Source organism: Myotis nattereri (assembly GCF_964212035.1).
Source record: "Myotis nattereri genome assembly, chromosome: 15".
NCBI classification, from domain to species: Eukaryota; Metazoa; Chordata; class Mammalia; order Chiroptera; family Vespertilionidae; genus Myotis; species Myotis nattereri.
In genome coordinates, this window is record NC_138090.1 from 28317131 (window position 1) to 28331901 (window position 14771).

The 14771-nt window shown below is 52.5% G+C and overlaps 1 long non-coding RNA gene across 1 annotated transcript in view; it reads right to left on the reverse strand.

The window, feature by feature from the left end:
- Positions 1–1194: 1194 nt before the first annotated feature.
- LOC308531145 overlaps positions 1195–14771 on the reverse strand; it is a 143644-nt gene continuing 130067 nt past the window's right edge. The window contains exons 3-5 of the long non-coding RNA XR_013996902.1: positions 2727–2766; positions 2003–2103; positions 1195–1347 (exon numbers count right to left, since the gene is read on the reverse strand). This is a non-coding gene — a long non-coding RNA (uncharacterized lncRNA). The remainder of the gene's footprint in view (positions 1348–2002; positions 2104–2726; positions 2767–14771) is intronic.

The following is a 14771-nucleotide window of genomic DNA, read 5'->3' on the forward strand; positions in this document are numbered from 1 at the left end:
GGATGGAGTGTTTGCCCCCTGGAGCCAGCACCTGGATGGACTGCATGGCTTTCTGGTCCAAGAAGCCCTATGCTGGCTGGTCCCCTCCTTCCTGGAGTCTGAATGTGTTGTTCTTCCTTCAACCAGTACCCTTCTGATAATCCTTGGTTTTGGTTTTTAATCCCAGTTGAATTAGCTGGGACTCCTGGCTGCGAGTGCCAGAAACTCCCCTCAAACCAGCCTCACCCAACAGGCCATTCGTTGGTTCCCTTAGAGGAAAATCAATTCATGGCGCACGTCTTGCCGTAGTCACGCTTGGGTCCAGGGAGCCTACTGAGATGGTCAGGACGCGGTCCCTCCTTCTCTGCATCTCTTGATGTTGGTTGTCTTGATTTTGTTCTCAAGTAAAAATGATCTCCATCAGCAACAGGTCTTCCTGGTCCATGAAACCTGGGTCCAGAGGAAAGCATCTCTCCCAGTGGCTCTGGGAAAGGCCTGGGGAGACCAGCTGGCTCGGAAGGGTCCCGTGTCCATCTCTGTGTCTATCATCGTAGGGTGCAGAGGTGTAGAGAACTCCAAATGGGGCCAGGCCTGAGTCACATGCTGTCCATGGGCCAGGAATCAGGGCCAGCCTTACCCCAGATGCACAGATTACTATGGAATGAAGTGTTGGTTCTGCAGAGGAAGTGATGCTAAACACATAACCCCACAAAAATGTTAGATAGGACAAAGGTCTCAAGGTCTGGGTGGTTCTTACTAAATTCTATTCTTGCTAAATGTTAAAATATAGCACAGTATTTTGTAGGCCAACTGTAAACAGAAGGAGCTCGATAGGAACCCAACCAGGTAAGTGTAGGCAACTGCAAAGAAGAAATCAATGTGTAACTGACCAAATGGTGTGTATAAGCAATGGCTAAGCCTCCCTCCAGGGCGGAAAAACTTTGGATGTGAATCCCTGTCTCTTTTACTGATGCAAGTAAATAAAGTGACTTGAATAGAACATACCAAGCTTCGAACCCCTCGAGTTGAGTAACAACAACATATGCTCCCCCCACAAAAACAAGATCAGTCCGGTTAAACCAAAGGGCCCCATCTGAGACCAATAGCACTAAATCCACTCAGAGTGGCAGAGAGTCTGAGATAAAGGGAGCCCAAGGAGGATGGTTTAGCCCCGGAGTTTTCAGAAAAGCCATCCATGAGATGTGGGCACCTTGCCTGAAATAGAGGACGATCTTTCTGGCGTGGTGAGGACAGCTCCAGGCTCACTGGGGATCATGAGAAGACCTACCTTCTGGCTCTGGGGGCCTCCAATGGGTGAGCGGTGGGAGAGATGGTCCAAAAAGACCAGCACGTCCAGGCCATGGTCATCTGAAGGGACCAGACGGGAGGTGAGAGAAACCAAGGAGCCCAAATCCACCCCCTCAGGATCAGATGGTGCCACTGCCTTCGGGCAGAAAGAAGACTGCGTGGGCTCTGAGCTGCGGGCTGGGAGAAGGATGTTCTACTGGATAGAAGCATGGAAGGGTCCATGACCCCACGGGGTGTCTCATTGCCCCCCCCCCCCCGGGTGTTTCTCTTCCAGATTCTGCTAACTGGCGCTATCATCCTCCCAAACATCTCTATCCACAGATATTTTCTTTCCCTCCTTTCCAGCTGCAGGCAGATATCCACCTGTCGGGACAACTGAAAGGGTAGCCTGGGAAACAAGGCTGGCCACAGCGCCTGGGAGCCAGGATGCTCACCTGTGACCAGCAAGGAGGCTGGGCTCTCTCAGGTGACACAGCACTGAGGTGGGTTCTTAGGCCCTGAAAGATCCCCCAAAGGAGGAGCCCCGCTCCCCTCAGCGGGGACCTGCCCCTCAGTGGCATCTGCGCTAATCCCCGCCCTTTCCTGTCTGGCCTCCCCACCCCTAGCGCAGCCTGGGGCCCTGGCCCTGAGGTGTGCCCTGCGAGGGGGAGGACCTGTGCCTGTCTTGTTCCCTCCCCATCCCCAGTGCACGTAGTAGATGCTCAACACATCTTACCTGAATCGTGAATGAAGATGCCGCAGCCTCGCCTTCCGAGAACCAAGGCTTGGTGTTCTATTATCGGATGGGACGGGCTGATTTACATGTCAGGGAGTTTTCTGGAGTGAGAGAGAGGAAGTGGCCTGTCCAAGAGCACAGAGCCGGTAGCTGATGCGCATCCAGGACACAGACCCATGGGGACCTTTTCAGTTTAAGAGAAAGAAACCGAATCCAACCAGATTAACAAAGGGGGTGTTGATGATAAAGATGAGGTGTCTATGGAAGTCAGGGCAGGTTGTCCCAGGAGCCGGGAGGCTGGCTCGGCCCCTTCGTCGCTGCTTCTGTGATGCTATCTCCTCTCCCTGTGAGCCAGCGCCGTCTGCTCCTCTGTCCAGAGGGGAGCAGGATTATGGCCAGGACTTGAGTGTGCATGTCTTCCAGTGAGGACACCAGCCCAGCCTGGACGCCAGGGATTCTAATGGTACTGGCTCGGACTGGGGGACATTGGGGGCCAGTCCACTGTTGTCAAAGGGTGGACATTCATGGCACAAGCACGTTTCAGGCACAGGGGCAGGTGTTAAAGGGTTATGTGGGGTCTGCTTCCCCCACCCAGCCACCAGCCCACCACCTACCTCCACTCCCCAAACTCTGCCTCTTCCCATCATCATGGTCTTTTGCCATCTCTACACACCACTAATCATACACCCGGCAACCTTCCCTTTTCTTTTTTGAAGAAACTCACTTTTTAAGCTTTAATGTGGCCATCCTCTAGGCAGTAGCATCTGTGGAGACACAGGTTTCAGTTGTTAGACATGTTTTCTAAAGTAAAATTACATGTGTGAGCAACATTGGAACCTGGAACAAAAGAAAGATTAATAACACGGATCCTGCCTTCATTTAACATTTTGACATTTTACCATGCATGTTTTTGCATGCTGATTTTGAAATGTTGTAATCTAGTATGTGCCTTGATGACTCTGGTCTGTTTGCTGATCCCTTAAATTTCGTATCAAAAGCCAGTGCCTTGCCCGGCCAGCGTGGCTCAGTGGCTGAGCACCGACCTATGAATCAGGAGGTCACGGTCAGGGCACGTGCCTGGGTTGCGGGCTGGATCCCCAGTGTGGGGAGTGCAGGAGGCCGCCAATCGATGATTCTCTCTCATCATTGATGTTTCTTATCTCTCTCTCCCTCTCCCTTCTTCTCTGAAATCAATAAAATTAACAAACAAACAAACAAACAAAAAAGCCAGTGCCTTACCGGCCTCCCCTAATCCCTTCCCTGCATAACCACTTAAAGATTCAAAATGCCCACCCCTGTGTCACCTAAATTCTCCTACCTCCTGCACTGTGGGAACCACTCATTTCAACTGCTGACACTGACTCACTGACGGGGGACCGGCCCAAATCCCTGTCCAACCAGCGGGAGAAACTGAGGCGTGGAGACGTTGAGTGACTGGCCCCAGGCCCCGGGGCTATTTGATGGCAAACTGGGCGCTGGAGCCCAGGTCTGCGGAGGGCTTTCCTCCACCGGCGAGTGAGCTGCCTGATGCATCCAGGAGGAAGAAGAAAGTCGCGGCTGAGGCCTCAGCCTTCGGCAGGCTTTGTTTTATTTCTGGAGGAGCAAACCAGCTCTGGCCGAGGAGGGAATCATAAATTCCGCTGGGAAGGAGCCTGGAACTCCGGAGCCCGGGCCAGGGCTGCCCCTGGGGAGCCTGAGGCTGGCTGGGGAGAAATCTCCGCGAGTGCCCCTTCCGCCGCCCCCGCCTGCGCCCGGCATTTTTAGGCAGTGACATCACGGCACAAGGAGCAGAGACCACCCTTGAAAGGAAAAACAAGTCACCAAGAGGGCAGGGGGGCGGTGGAAGGGGAGGGGGCCCCTCCTTTGCCTTGGCGGACACCATCAACTGGAGAATAAAAATAAGCTCCAGTTCTATAAGGGTGGTATTTTTTAAGCCCATCTCTGGTGCCAGGCCCCGGGCTGACAAGTAAATGCATCATCTCTTTTTAAGTCCCACAGGGAAGGTGTTATTTTATTCCTATTTCACACGTGAGGAGGCTGAGGCTGAGGCTGAGAGGCAGTGTGACCTGCCCCGGGTTTTCCTCAGCCAGCATTCAAACCCAGGCTGCCAGAAGTCGCAGCCCCCTTATGAGCAGATGGGTGATAAAGCCAAATGAGTGAGCCCCCTCCTCTGCCCACAGGAGGACCCCGGCAACTGTGACCGCCAAAGGCATGCTCCCCAACCCCCTGACTCAGAGCTCCAGCCCCCACTCCCTGATTCTCTCCCCTCTTGCTCCTCTACCTCCGGTCTCTCCCATCAGGCCCCCGGCCCCCTCCTTTCCCAGATTCTTTTTTCCAGGTCATGTGAACTATCTGGGTGGCTGGATCTGTGCCCCATGCTTGCACCCCTCCTGCCAGACAGAAGTTGGCCCTGAGTGGATGAAACTCAAGATAGAACTGTCCACCCACATGTGAGGTGCCTGCAGAATTATGTGCATTTTTTTTTTTGGTGGGGAGCAGGGGGCGGCTTAAATATTTCTGATGAGATTGAACCAAAGCTGGCTGGAGCTGCCCCGTGAACGGGCCATCCACCCAGACTTGCGCTCTCACCACTTATCAATTAACCGTCAATGAGGAAGCCACGGCCATTGACGCGCACACCTCGAGAATGCATCCAGCTTTCCTTCCCAGGAGCCAGAGGGGAAGCCTTCCTCCCGCGCGGCCCATTTCCTGCTCAGCCCAGGTGGAAAATCTGCTAAACTCAAAAGGTCAAACCCAGTTTAATGTTATACCCTTTTGTTAAGAATGTTCCCTTAAAAGAAAAAAAAAAAAAAGAAAAAACCCTCATGTTTCTTTCCAAGTTTTCAAAAGCTAATTCATGTGGAAGAAAAAAAAAAGATTAGGATAAAATTTCAAATATTAAATTCAAATGCAGGATTAATGACTTTTATTTCTAAGCCCAAGAGGTTGTCTGGAATTTAGGACATTTTTGGAGCTCTCGAGACCAGACATAACCAGATGCGGTTGTGTTTTGAACTAAGTCAGCACAAATTTCGTACCTTGAAAGACTATATCCCTGTCGGTCTTAATACAAACAGTCCCTCCTTTTCCAAAATGCTCCATCCAAAATTAATTCAGAGCCATCGGCTTAAAGACAAAGACTAAACACTTTTTGTAAGTGTAAGTGAAAGTAGCTGACGAATGTATGCCTTCATTAAACACTCCCTGGGCACCTTAACCCTTTCTTTCCACCTCCTTTTCCACCCTCCTCAAACACACACATAAACACAGGCCAGAGGGACAGGAATAATGACTGATTTGAAAGAAGAAAAAAAGCCTACCTACTGTGATAACATCCCTGATGAGGTATCTCAAGTTCTGCTGAACCCCCCCAAAGTACTTAAAAATCCCGCACCAGGGCCCTAGCTGAGTAATTTTCCAGCCCAAAGTGGTTGGAATTACTTAGGATAAAGTCTGAATAGGAATCCCTATCCACCAATGAACCTCATAAGACAGTATCCCACTGTCCAGCCACATAGACACGAACAAGATGGACATGAACAATGGGGATGGGCCCGATGACTGAAGGTCAAGGGCTGCCCGAATGAGGAAAATGTTCTGTGGGAATGAACACCCCTTGAGAAAAAGAACTCCATCGTCTATCATTTGGAAAATACTCCAAACTCTAAGACAGGGGCCAGCAAACTATTGCCAGTGGGCCAAATCTGGCCCTCTGCTTGTTTTGTAAATAAAGTTTTATTGGAACAGGGCCACATCCATTCATTTACATATTGTCTGTAGCTGCGCTAAGTGAAATCCTAGCTCTGGACACTTAGCAAATCACTGAACCCCTCTGAAGCTCATTTCTCATTTGCAAAATGGGGGTGATGAAAGGGCCTACCTCGCAGTGTTGTTGTGAGGATCTGAAGAGTCGATGTATATTACGCTCAGGGACAAGCACTTAGTCAGTGTGATATGTTTCTTATTACTATTATTACATGGAGCTGTTAGGAACTTTGCTCAGGTAACATATATACAGTGCCTGGAACAGAACAGCGCCCCAGGAGTGCGCACTGGTGCCATGTTTATTATAGTTACCAGTGTCCCTGGCCACCTGGATCAGATTGATTTCTGGGATTGGACAGTGAGAGTGGTTAGTGAATAATGACCATTTCATCATTCTTATTCCTCCAGCCTAGCTTCTCTAAGCAGCATCACTCAGATGGCAAAGAAACAGCCATTCTTCTGGAGGAACAAGAGGCGCCAAGACACCTCCCCCCCACCCCGCCCCTCAGTGGGGCCCCTTTCTGTCCTGGGTGATGGAGGAAGAGGTAAGCCCATTCTCCCCCATGCAGCTCAGCCAGCTGCGGGCCGGGCAGCCAGCCCATTTGCATGACACGCTCCCCTGGGACCTATGAGGCTACACAGGCTCTCAGGGCAGCAGAAATGGGCCTGGGCTCCGCCGGGTGCAACATTCCCACAGGCGCCGCTGGCAGGATGGCCAGGGAGAAGGAGGCCAGGGGGCCTTGGAGTCAGGCCAGACCAAGTAGGGGAAGCCTGCGACATGCCCATTTGCCCCCCTGCCTCGGGGGGTCACAGGAGCTGGAATTGGCCAGCACGCCTCAAGCCACCGGCCCTCAATCTGTCATGATGCTCCAGGAAAAAATACAGTGAAGTATTGTTTTTTCATCCCATTTATTACCCCAACAAGACTTCACCTGGAAACACTGTTGGCGCTGAGTGGCAGAGAGTATGGGGACACCCGCGTGCCCCGGGCTTGCCCAGGGTGTGAGAGCATTCACTACAGAGCCCAGGGTCACAGAGGGCCAGGCCTTCGAGGGTGAGACAACAGGAATGGCGAAGAGGGGCCAAGGGGCAGCGGCCACCCTGACAGCTTGTGGCCTGTACCCGCTCCCATAAAAGTCACCATCGCAATGATGTCCAGGGGCCTCCCTGGCAGACGTCACCGCGCGGGGCAGGGCCACCGCTTTGGAACCCAGAACCAGCAGTCAGCTGTTTCCAGATATAAGGGGTTGTGACCTTGGCCTGCATTCATGGGGGGACTGTCCAAGAGCCACGGCCCCTTCCCTACACCCAGCCGTTCACAGCCACTGGGCAGATTCCACCATCAAAAAGTGATGTCTCTGGACGCTGCAGCCCTCGGGTCCTGGATTGACAGGCAAAGGTCCTGGGAGTGGACAGCTGATTATTATCAGCCACTGACCTCTTGGCATCTGAGGGGTCCTGCCACTTCCTGGGTGCTTTCTGGGCCAGGGCGTGAGTGTTAAAGGCACAGCAGGGAGTGTAAGAGATGGATGTGGGTCCTCTGAGCATGGACCCACACTTGGTTCAATGCTCTGCTGTAGCCACCTTGAGGTTCATGATGTTAGAACCAAGGGCCCCCATTTTCATCTTGCACTGGGCCCCCACATTATGTAGCTGGTGCTGCCGACACCTCACCCTACCTGGCCCTGTACCATTGCTGACCCTTCTCAGACCCACTGACCTCCCGTCAGCCAGTATCTCCCGAAATCCTCAAAACAACCCCAGTTTGGGAGACTGGTTTTGATCCCTATTTTGCAAACATGGAACTGGGATGCAGGGACAGTAAGCGGCTTTCCTGCACCCACTCCGCTGACAAGGAGCAGACCCACGACCCAGGGCCAGCTTTTCTAAGCCCGGAACCATGTTCCTTCCCCACATCCTTTCTCCCACAAGTGGGGAGGGGGACCCAGAGAGGGTCACAGGCCAGCTCAGTGTTGCTGGGAGAGGCCTCACGGGAAGGGAGGAATTGGGTCGCTACCAAGTACTAGTGGGGCCAGAGGCTAAGAGAAAGAGGGGTGCTGTGACACCCACAGCTCTGCAAGTGGATGGGGGGTCCTCTGAGCCCCTCCTCTCATCTGGCCTTCTCATTTCATTCACCCTCCCGGAAGATGTGCTCAATGAGGTCACACCCTGTGGCCTATGGCCCTGGGCCACTGCCCAGTATGACACAAGCACCCAGGAGCCTCTGACATGGGAAGGACCCTGGGAGCTCCAGCACCACAGGAGGGGCTGCGCCCCGATGCTCCCAGTCTGTGGGACCCCCGTGATGGTGTGAGTCCCTTCTTTGGAATGAAAAGTAACCTGATCTCATCCTGTCCACTGTGGGGTCTCATGCAGAAGGAGGTGAAGTCCTAAGCAAAGGCCAAAGGAACTCAGGCACGTCGGTCCAGAGAAGAGACAGCTCTGAGGACATCCTGACACTCGAGCCAGGGCAATATGCAGGCCAGGAATGCCAGGCCCCAGCTTCCCGGAAAGATGCCACGGTGGCAAGCAACAGAAATCCTGGCCGAAACTGGCTTACGTCCAAAGGAACGGACAGGCCAGTGTTCAGGAAGGGATGCTGACGGAGAGCTCAGCGATGCCCTCGGGACTCGGCTTCCCATCTTTCTACTCTGCCGGCCCCTTGCTCTCGTCAGGTGCAAATTCCCCTGGCAGCTGCTGGCAGGACAGCTGGTAAGAAGGGGGAGAGCGAGCAGTGTCCGAAGTTTGGCTGTCTCTCGGACCCACACCATCCTCAGCATAGACAGGAACTCTGGCGAAAGGATCAGGGCAGAGTGCTTGCCTCCCAGCCCTGGCTCTGCCATCCACTGGCCTTGTGACCGTAGGTTAGTCCTCCAACTCTCATCAGCTTCCTGGGGCTTTTAGGAAAAATAACAAAGTTAGTATCATGACCGAGAAGGCTGTATCAGACCTGAGTCGCCCCCCGCACCCCCCCCCACCCTACCCACCCCCATCCCCGCATAACTGAAGCTCAGCTGGGCTGAATTAACTTTTAAAGAGAGACAGGAAAAAAAAAGAGGAATTTAAGAGGATGTTGCTGGCTCGCATTTTCTCCAGGAGTACCGGGGAGGAGGATTAGGGGCTGACGGGCCAGGACTAATTCCCAAGGCCAAGCCAACGGTCAGGCCCAGTGAGGGTGTCCCGGCCACTGCCCCGCGCTCCGCCATTAAGGCTTGACTGCGTCACAGATGGCGTCAGCTGCTGCACTGAACAGACACCAGAGCCTCAGTGGCTGAAACAAGGTGTCCCGAGAATTTCTTTTCCTCCCATGAAGGTCTGAGTTCTGCTCTCTGACGTCATTGGGTTCTTTCTCGCTGTAAGTTGTCGGGTCATCACGTGGGCTGTGGTCATTCATCCCTCTGTCTGCATCAGACCACGGGAGGACCCAGAGCGGGGGAAGAGGAGGGCCCACCCTTCCCTGGATGGGCACACGTGTCCCTTCTCACATCTCATTGGCCAGGGCTTGTCACATGTACTTCAGAGCTGCAATGGAGGCTGGGGAAAGTGGTCTTAATTCTGAGTTGTGATGGGCCTGGTTAAACACTCTATTGCTATGGAAGCAAGGAGGGGGGGCAATAAGCAGGGTCTCCCTCCCTCTATTGCAGCGGTTCTCAACCTGTGGGTCGCGACCCCTTTGGCAGTCGAACAATCCTTTCACAGGGGTCACCTAAGACCATCCTGCATATCAGATATTTACATTATGATTCATAACAGTAGCAACATTACAGTTATGAAGTAGCAACAAAAATAATTTTATGGCTGGGTCACAACATGAGGAACTGTATTTAAAGGGGCAGAAGATTGAGAACCACTGCTCTATTGGCTGAAGGACTGAACAAACCAGTGCGCCCTCTTGCACTCCAGGTCCTCACCTGCGAATGGACACAGCTCCGAGTGAGTATAAAACAAGGCCTCATACTAAGCGGCAGGCACTGTCAACTGTTTTAATTTGTTTCATCCTCCCAGCAGCCCTGTAAAGCAGGTGATTATCCCCATTTTACAGAAGAGGAAACTGAGGCACAGAAAGTTAGCCGGCCAGTGGCAGGCGAGTATTGAACGGCAGGGCGCTGACACCAGCACATGGTAGGGACTCAGGCAGCTCCCTTTCTGCACGGACTCCCACACGCTGCGGAGTGGCTGAAGGAACAAACAGCTGTGGAAGGGCCCAGAACCACCTCTGTTCTTGTCCCCAGACCCTCCTGGGAGCAGCTCCCCAAGGCCCCGCCAGCACAGAGATCCACGCTGCCATGGGACCTGCACCTCCAGAGTGCGGCCACGTGGCCCAGTCCCCTGCGGCGGCTCCCACAGACACACAGCTGGGTGACATGTGCCTGCTCCCTCCAGGGCCACAGGCCAGAAACCCGGCAGGCACGTGCTCCCCAGGCAAGGACAGAGGGGCATCCAGCCCTGCTGGGCCGTGAGGATGTCCAGGAAATGCTAAAACATGCCTGGGGTGACTTAGCCAATTTTTACATCATTCTTTTCAAAGAAAACAAACTGTTTTTATTACAAAAGGGATACACATTCATACACGTAATACAAGGCAGGAGGATTGCCCAAAACCCCGTCAGCACTGGCGCTGGGTGCATGCCTGCCCGGGCGCCTCGCTGTCCGCGTCAGACCTCGCTCTTGACAGAGAAAACACATGGCCATAGCATCCCGGATTCCGTGTGAGCAGCCCTCCGTGACTTCTGGACCCCGGAGTGACGGTTTACATGTAAACAGAACAGGTCAGCTGTGACGACACCCCTCACCCGGGCATGTGTGCCTGGTGGGGACGGGTGCCCTGTTCCCTCCCACTAAAATGTGCCCGGTGCCCCCTGTGCCCTGGGGAAAATGCAGAGCTGGCTTAGACTTTGTTCCTGTCCCCCATTCCTAACCCCCCCTCCGCATCTTACCACCCAGGGGTCAGTATATGAGCTGGTACTTTGCGTCTAACATTTTTTAGCACACTCCATGTGTCGGGCATTGTTCTAAGGACTTTACAGACTTGAACTCGGTTAATAACCACCTTAGGGGTAGGTACTCTTGTGGTTGACATTTTGCAGATGAGGAAACTGAAGCCAAGAGACTTGCCTGAAGTCACAGAGCAAGTAAGTGGTGGAGTCTGAATTCAAACCCAGGCGCGGGGCTCCCGAGCCCGTGCCGGCGGCAGCATGAACACAAGCAAACTGACGCTGGATGTGAGGGCCACGTTGGAGCGGCCTCACCCACGGGAAGTATGGAAAGATGGGAGGTGACACATGGGACTTAAGTTCCTACTAAGCCACCACGTTTTTGTTTTGTGTGGGGGTTTCTTTTTGTGTGTGTGTGTGTTTTTAAGAAATCCAGCAAGAAAAAATAGGTATGAAGCAGTGGTTCTGAACCCTCGCTCTAGGTCAGTTGTTCTCAACCTTGACTGCACATTAGAATCACCTGGGAATCTTTTTAAAATCCCGATTTCTGGGCCCCATCCTCCGGAAATTCTGTTTCTTTGTTATGGGGTGGGGCCACAACATTAGTAACAAAGAAACAGAATTTCCGGAGGATGAGGCCCAGAAATCGGGATTTTAAAAAGATTCCCAGGTGATTCTAATGTGCAGCCAAGGTTGAGAACCACTGCTCTAGGTGAAAATCACTGGGGTGCTTTGAGAATTGCTGCCCATCCTCTAACTCCCTTTGTTCGGGGTGGGGCCCAGGGATCAGTATTTTAAGACTTCTCAGGTGATTTCCTCTGTGCAGCCGGGTTTGAGTGCCCCAACTCTGGAAACAGTCTCTCTCCACACATCCTAGCTATCTGACCCTGGGCTATTTGCTTAGCCTCAGTTTCCACATCTGTGAGATGGGAACGCAACGCTTTGATGAGTACGAGAAGCCAAATGGGACGTGCTTGCCTTGGAGAGGCTTGGGACAGACTGTCAGTCGTTTTAAAGCACATGTTGCTCAGCACACAGGCAAATCCCAATGTCGCTTTGCTCAGGCTGCCGTGAAAAAGCAGCCCAGATCATCTCGCAGCCCTGGAGGCTGGAATTTGGAGCCGGAGGTGTCAGCAGGGCCGGTTTCTCCGGAGCTCTCTCCTTGGTGTGTCGATGGCAATCCCTTCCGAGTCTTCACGAGGTCTTCCCCTCTGTGCAGGTCTGTGTCCTCATCCCAGCCTATACGGACACCAGATGAAATGAATCAGGGCCCACCCTGATGACCTCATTTTAACTTAATCGCATCTTGAAAGGCCCCACCGCCAAATACAGTCACATTCTGAGATGCTGGGGGCTAGGACTCCAACGTGTGAACTTTGGAGGACCCAGCTCATCTGGATCCAGAAGGATCCGTCCCTGCAGAGAGCACCTGTGCTTTCTTGGGTATCATGTCCCCTAAACAGGGCACGGTGGGGCCGGCAGTTTCCATGTAGTTAGTGAGCTAATGTGAGCTCTGATCTGGGCTCCCCCACGCCTGCCCACCCACCACCCTGCCGGCCCTGCGAGGGTTAATCTGAGGTCTCTGGAGTTGGGTGGATTTACTGCCCCCAGACCTTTATCATCTCACCCTGACGGTGAGGGCTCACATTTCCCACTTAATTACTTGTCCCGCAATCAGAAGAGATAGCCGTTCTGTGTTGAGTTGGCTGCAGCTGTGAACTGTTTATTTACTTTTCCTCAGCCCGGGAATGGCTGTAATTTAAAGGTTCAGATCTCAGCTACCCTGCCTGGTGCAAACGCTGCTTAAACACTTCCATATTGCTGGGGAGGAATGCGCTGGACGCTGCCCCCACCTCCCGCCTGGACCGGCCAGAGCGCTGGGAAGGCAGGTGTTCCTGGTTATTTATCAAGGCTGCAGGGCTGGTGCGGGAGCCAGCTGCCCGGCCGGCACTGCCAACTCTGCATCCACCGGAAGAGCTCGGCGCAAAACCTGCAGCCATCACGGGAGCGAGGACCACGAGATGCTAGGAAGGGACTGCCCCAAACGACCTCCCCCCCCCCGCCCGCCCCGCCACACTGTCCCTGCCACAGTTCAAGCCAAGGCTCTCACTAATTCCTGCGCCAAATGGTGTAATTACCACTTAAGTTGTCAAATGGCATCCAGATGGTCTTACCTTTCACACCAGCGGTTTAATAAGCTTTTAGGCGTGACCTTTGCAGCTTGTCCCCCACCTGCACAGCCCCCTGGTTTGTGAAATCTGAGCCCACAATTAGATCTGATAATGAGTGCCCAGGCGACCAGCCTTGAACTCTGCAAGCTCGCTTCAAGGGGTGCCCAGCTCGTCACCCCATGCCACTGACAAATGGCATGTGTCCACCACAAACGGAGGGGCCCCGTGCACAGCCCGGAGGCCTGCCTGGGGAGATCACAGCGGCCTGAGAGGCTCAAGAGCGCATCTGGGGGGCCAGGCAGCTCTAGGCGGGCTGTTTCAAGAGCTGAATTCTGGCAAACCAGAGGGTCACACCCATCCGTGTCCTCCAAGGCCTGCCTGCCCAGGGAAGCCCACCCGCAGGAACCATTTTTAATACTGCCGTCCCAACTGCACCAACAGGTTGGCTGCCAGCACGGGCATCGCCCTGCTGCCTGGGACCCTCTGCAATTTAGTTCATCCCCGTGAATGTACTCAAGCTGGAGTGACTCCCCAGTGAGGCTTTGGTACAAGGAAGAATGACCTTGCACTACAAATGATCGCACTCCCCCATCTGTTTTGCTGAATTAATCTTTTCCAGCATGGGGCAAACTCCACTGATAATTACAGAGCTAATATGCAGGTACCGGGCACCATTCCCAGGACTTCACATGTAATCCTCACAACTTAGAGTCAGTGTTTGTTTGTTTGTTTAATTCTCACCCGTGGATATATTTTTATTGATTTTTTTAGAGAGAGAAGAAGGAAGAAAGAGAGAGAAACATCAATCAATTGCCTTCTGTACATGTCCTGACCCCAAAAGGGGAATCAGACCTGCAACCTAGGTATGTGTCCGGACCAGGAATTGAACTTGCAACCTTTTTGGTGTACGGGATGAACTCCAACCAACTGAGCCACCCAGTCAAGGCTAGGTGCTGTTTTTATCTCCCATTTATAGATGAGAAAACTGTGGCACAGAGAGGTTAAGTAACCTGCCCAAGGACACACAGCCAGCAAGTGGCAGGAATGGGATTTGAATCCAAGTAAGAAGCAGACATTACGAATGGGTACAACTATGATCCCATTGGGTAAGCAAATAATAATTTAATTAAAAATTCATTGATATGCATGTAAGATAGCATGTTATAGATAGTGAACAAAGTTTAAAGGTTTGTGCAAGTGTTTGGGAAGGGCCAAATATTCTCAGAAGAGCCCCACATGCTGATATCCTCAGTGCCCAGCAAACTGTAGAAAAGAGTGGATACAAAGAGAAGAACAAAGCAGAAGCCCTCTCTCTGATGGGATGGAACAGGGGGTGACGAAGGAGGGTTCAGACCAGTGGCTCTCAACCTTCCTAATGCCGTGACCCTTTAATACAGTTCCTCATGTTGTGGTGACCCCCAACCATAAAATTATTTTCGTTGCTACTTCATAACTGTAATTTTGCTACTGTTATGAATCGTCATGTAAATATCTGATATGCTATATGTGTTTGCCGATGGTTGCGACCCACAGGTTGAGAACCGCTGGTCCAGACACTTGAGCTCATGGCCAGGGAGAGAAGTTTCTCTGGGAGAATCCTGCCCCTGATCTTTGCCACATTCTGGATGGAGCTGCCCACAAACCAGGGGATTATTGGTAGGCTAAAACTCTGTAGGGAAACTGGAAAAATGTCTTTGTTCCAACTTCCTCATTATATTTGACTCTTTTTAAGGTGTCACTATTTCCTCTTCCTAACCCACATAGGGATCCTGGGTTTTAATGGTTTCATCAATTGTTGTCATCGAAAACCTACTCTTAAGATCGTGGCATCGTTCTTACTAAAGTGTGAATGGCTGACCTTTAGGAAGAAAAGATTGCATTTCAGGTTATCACCTTAAT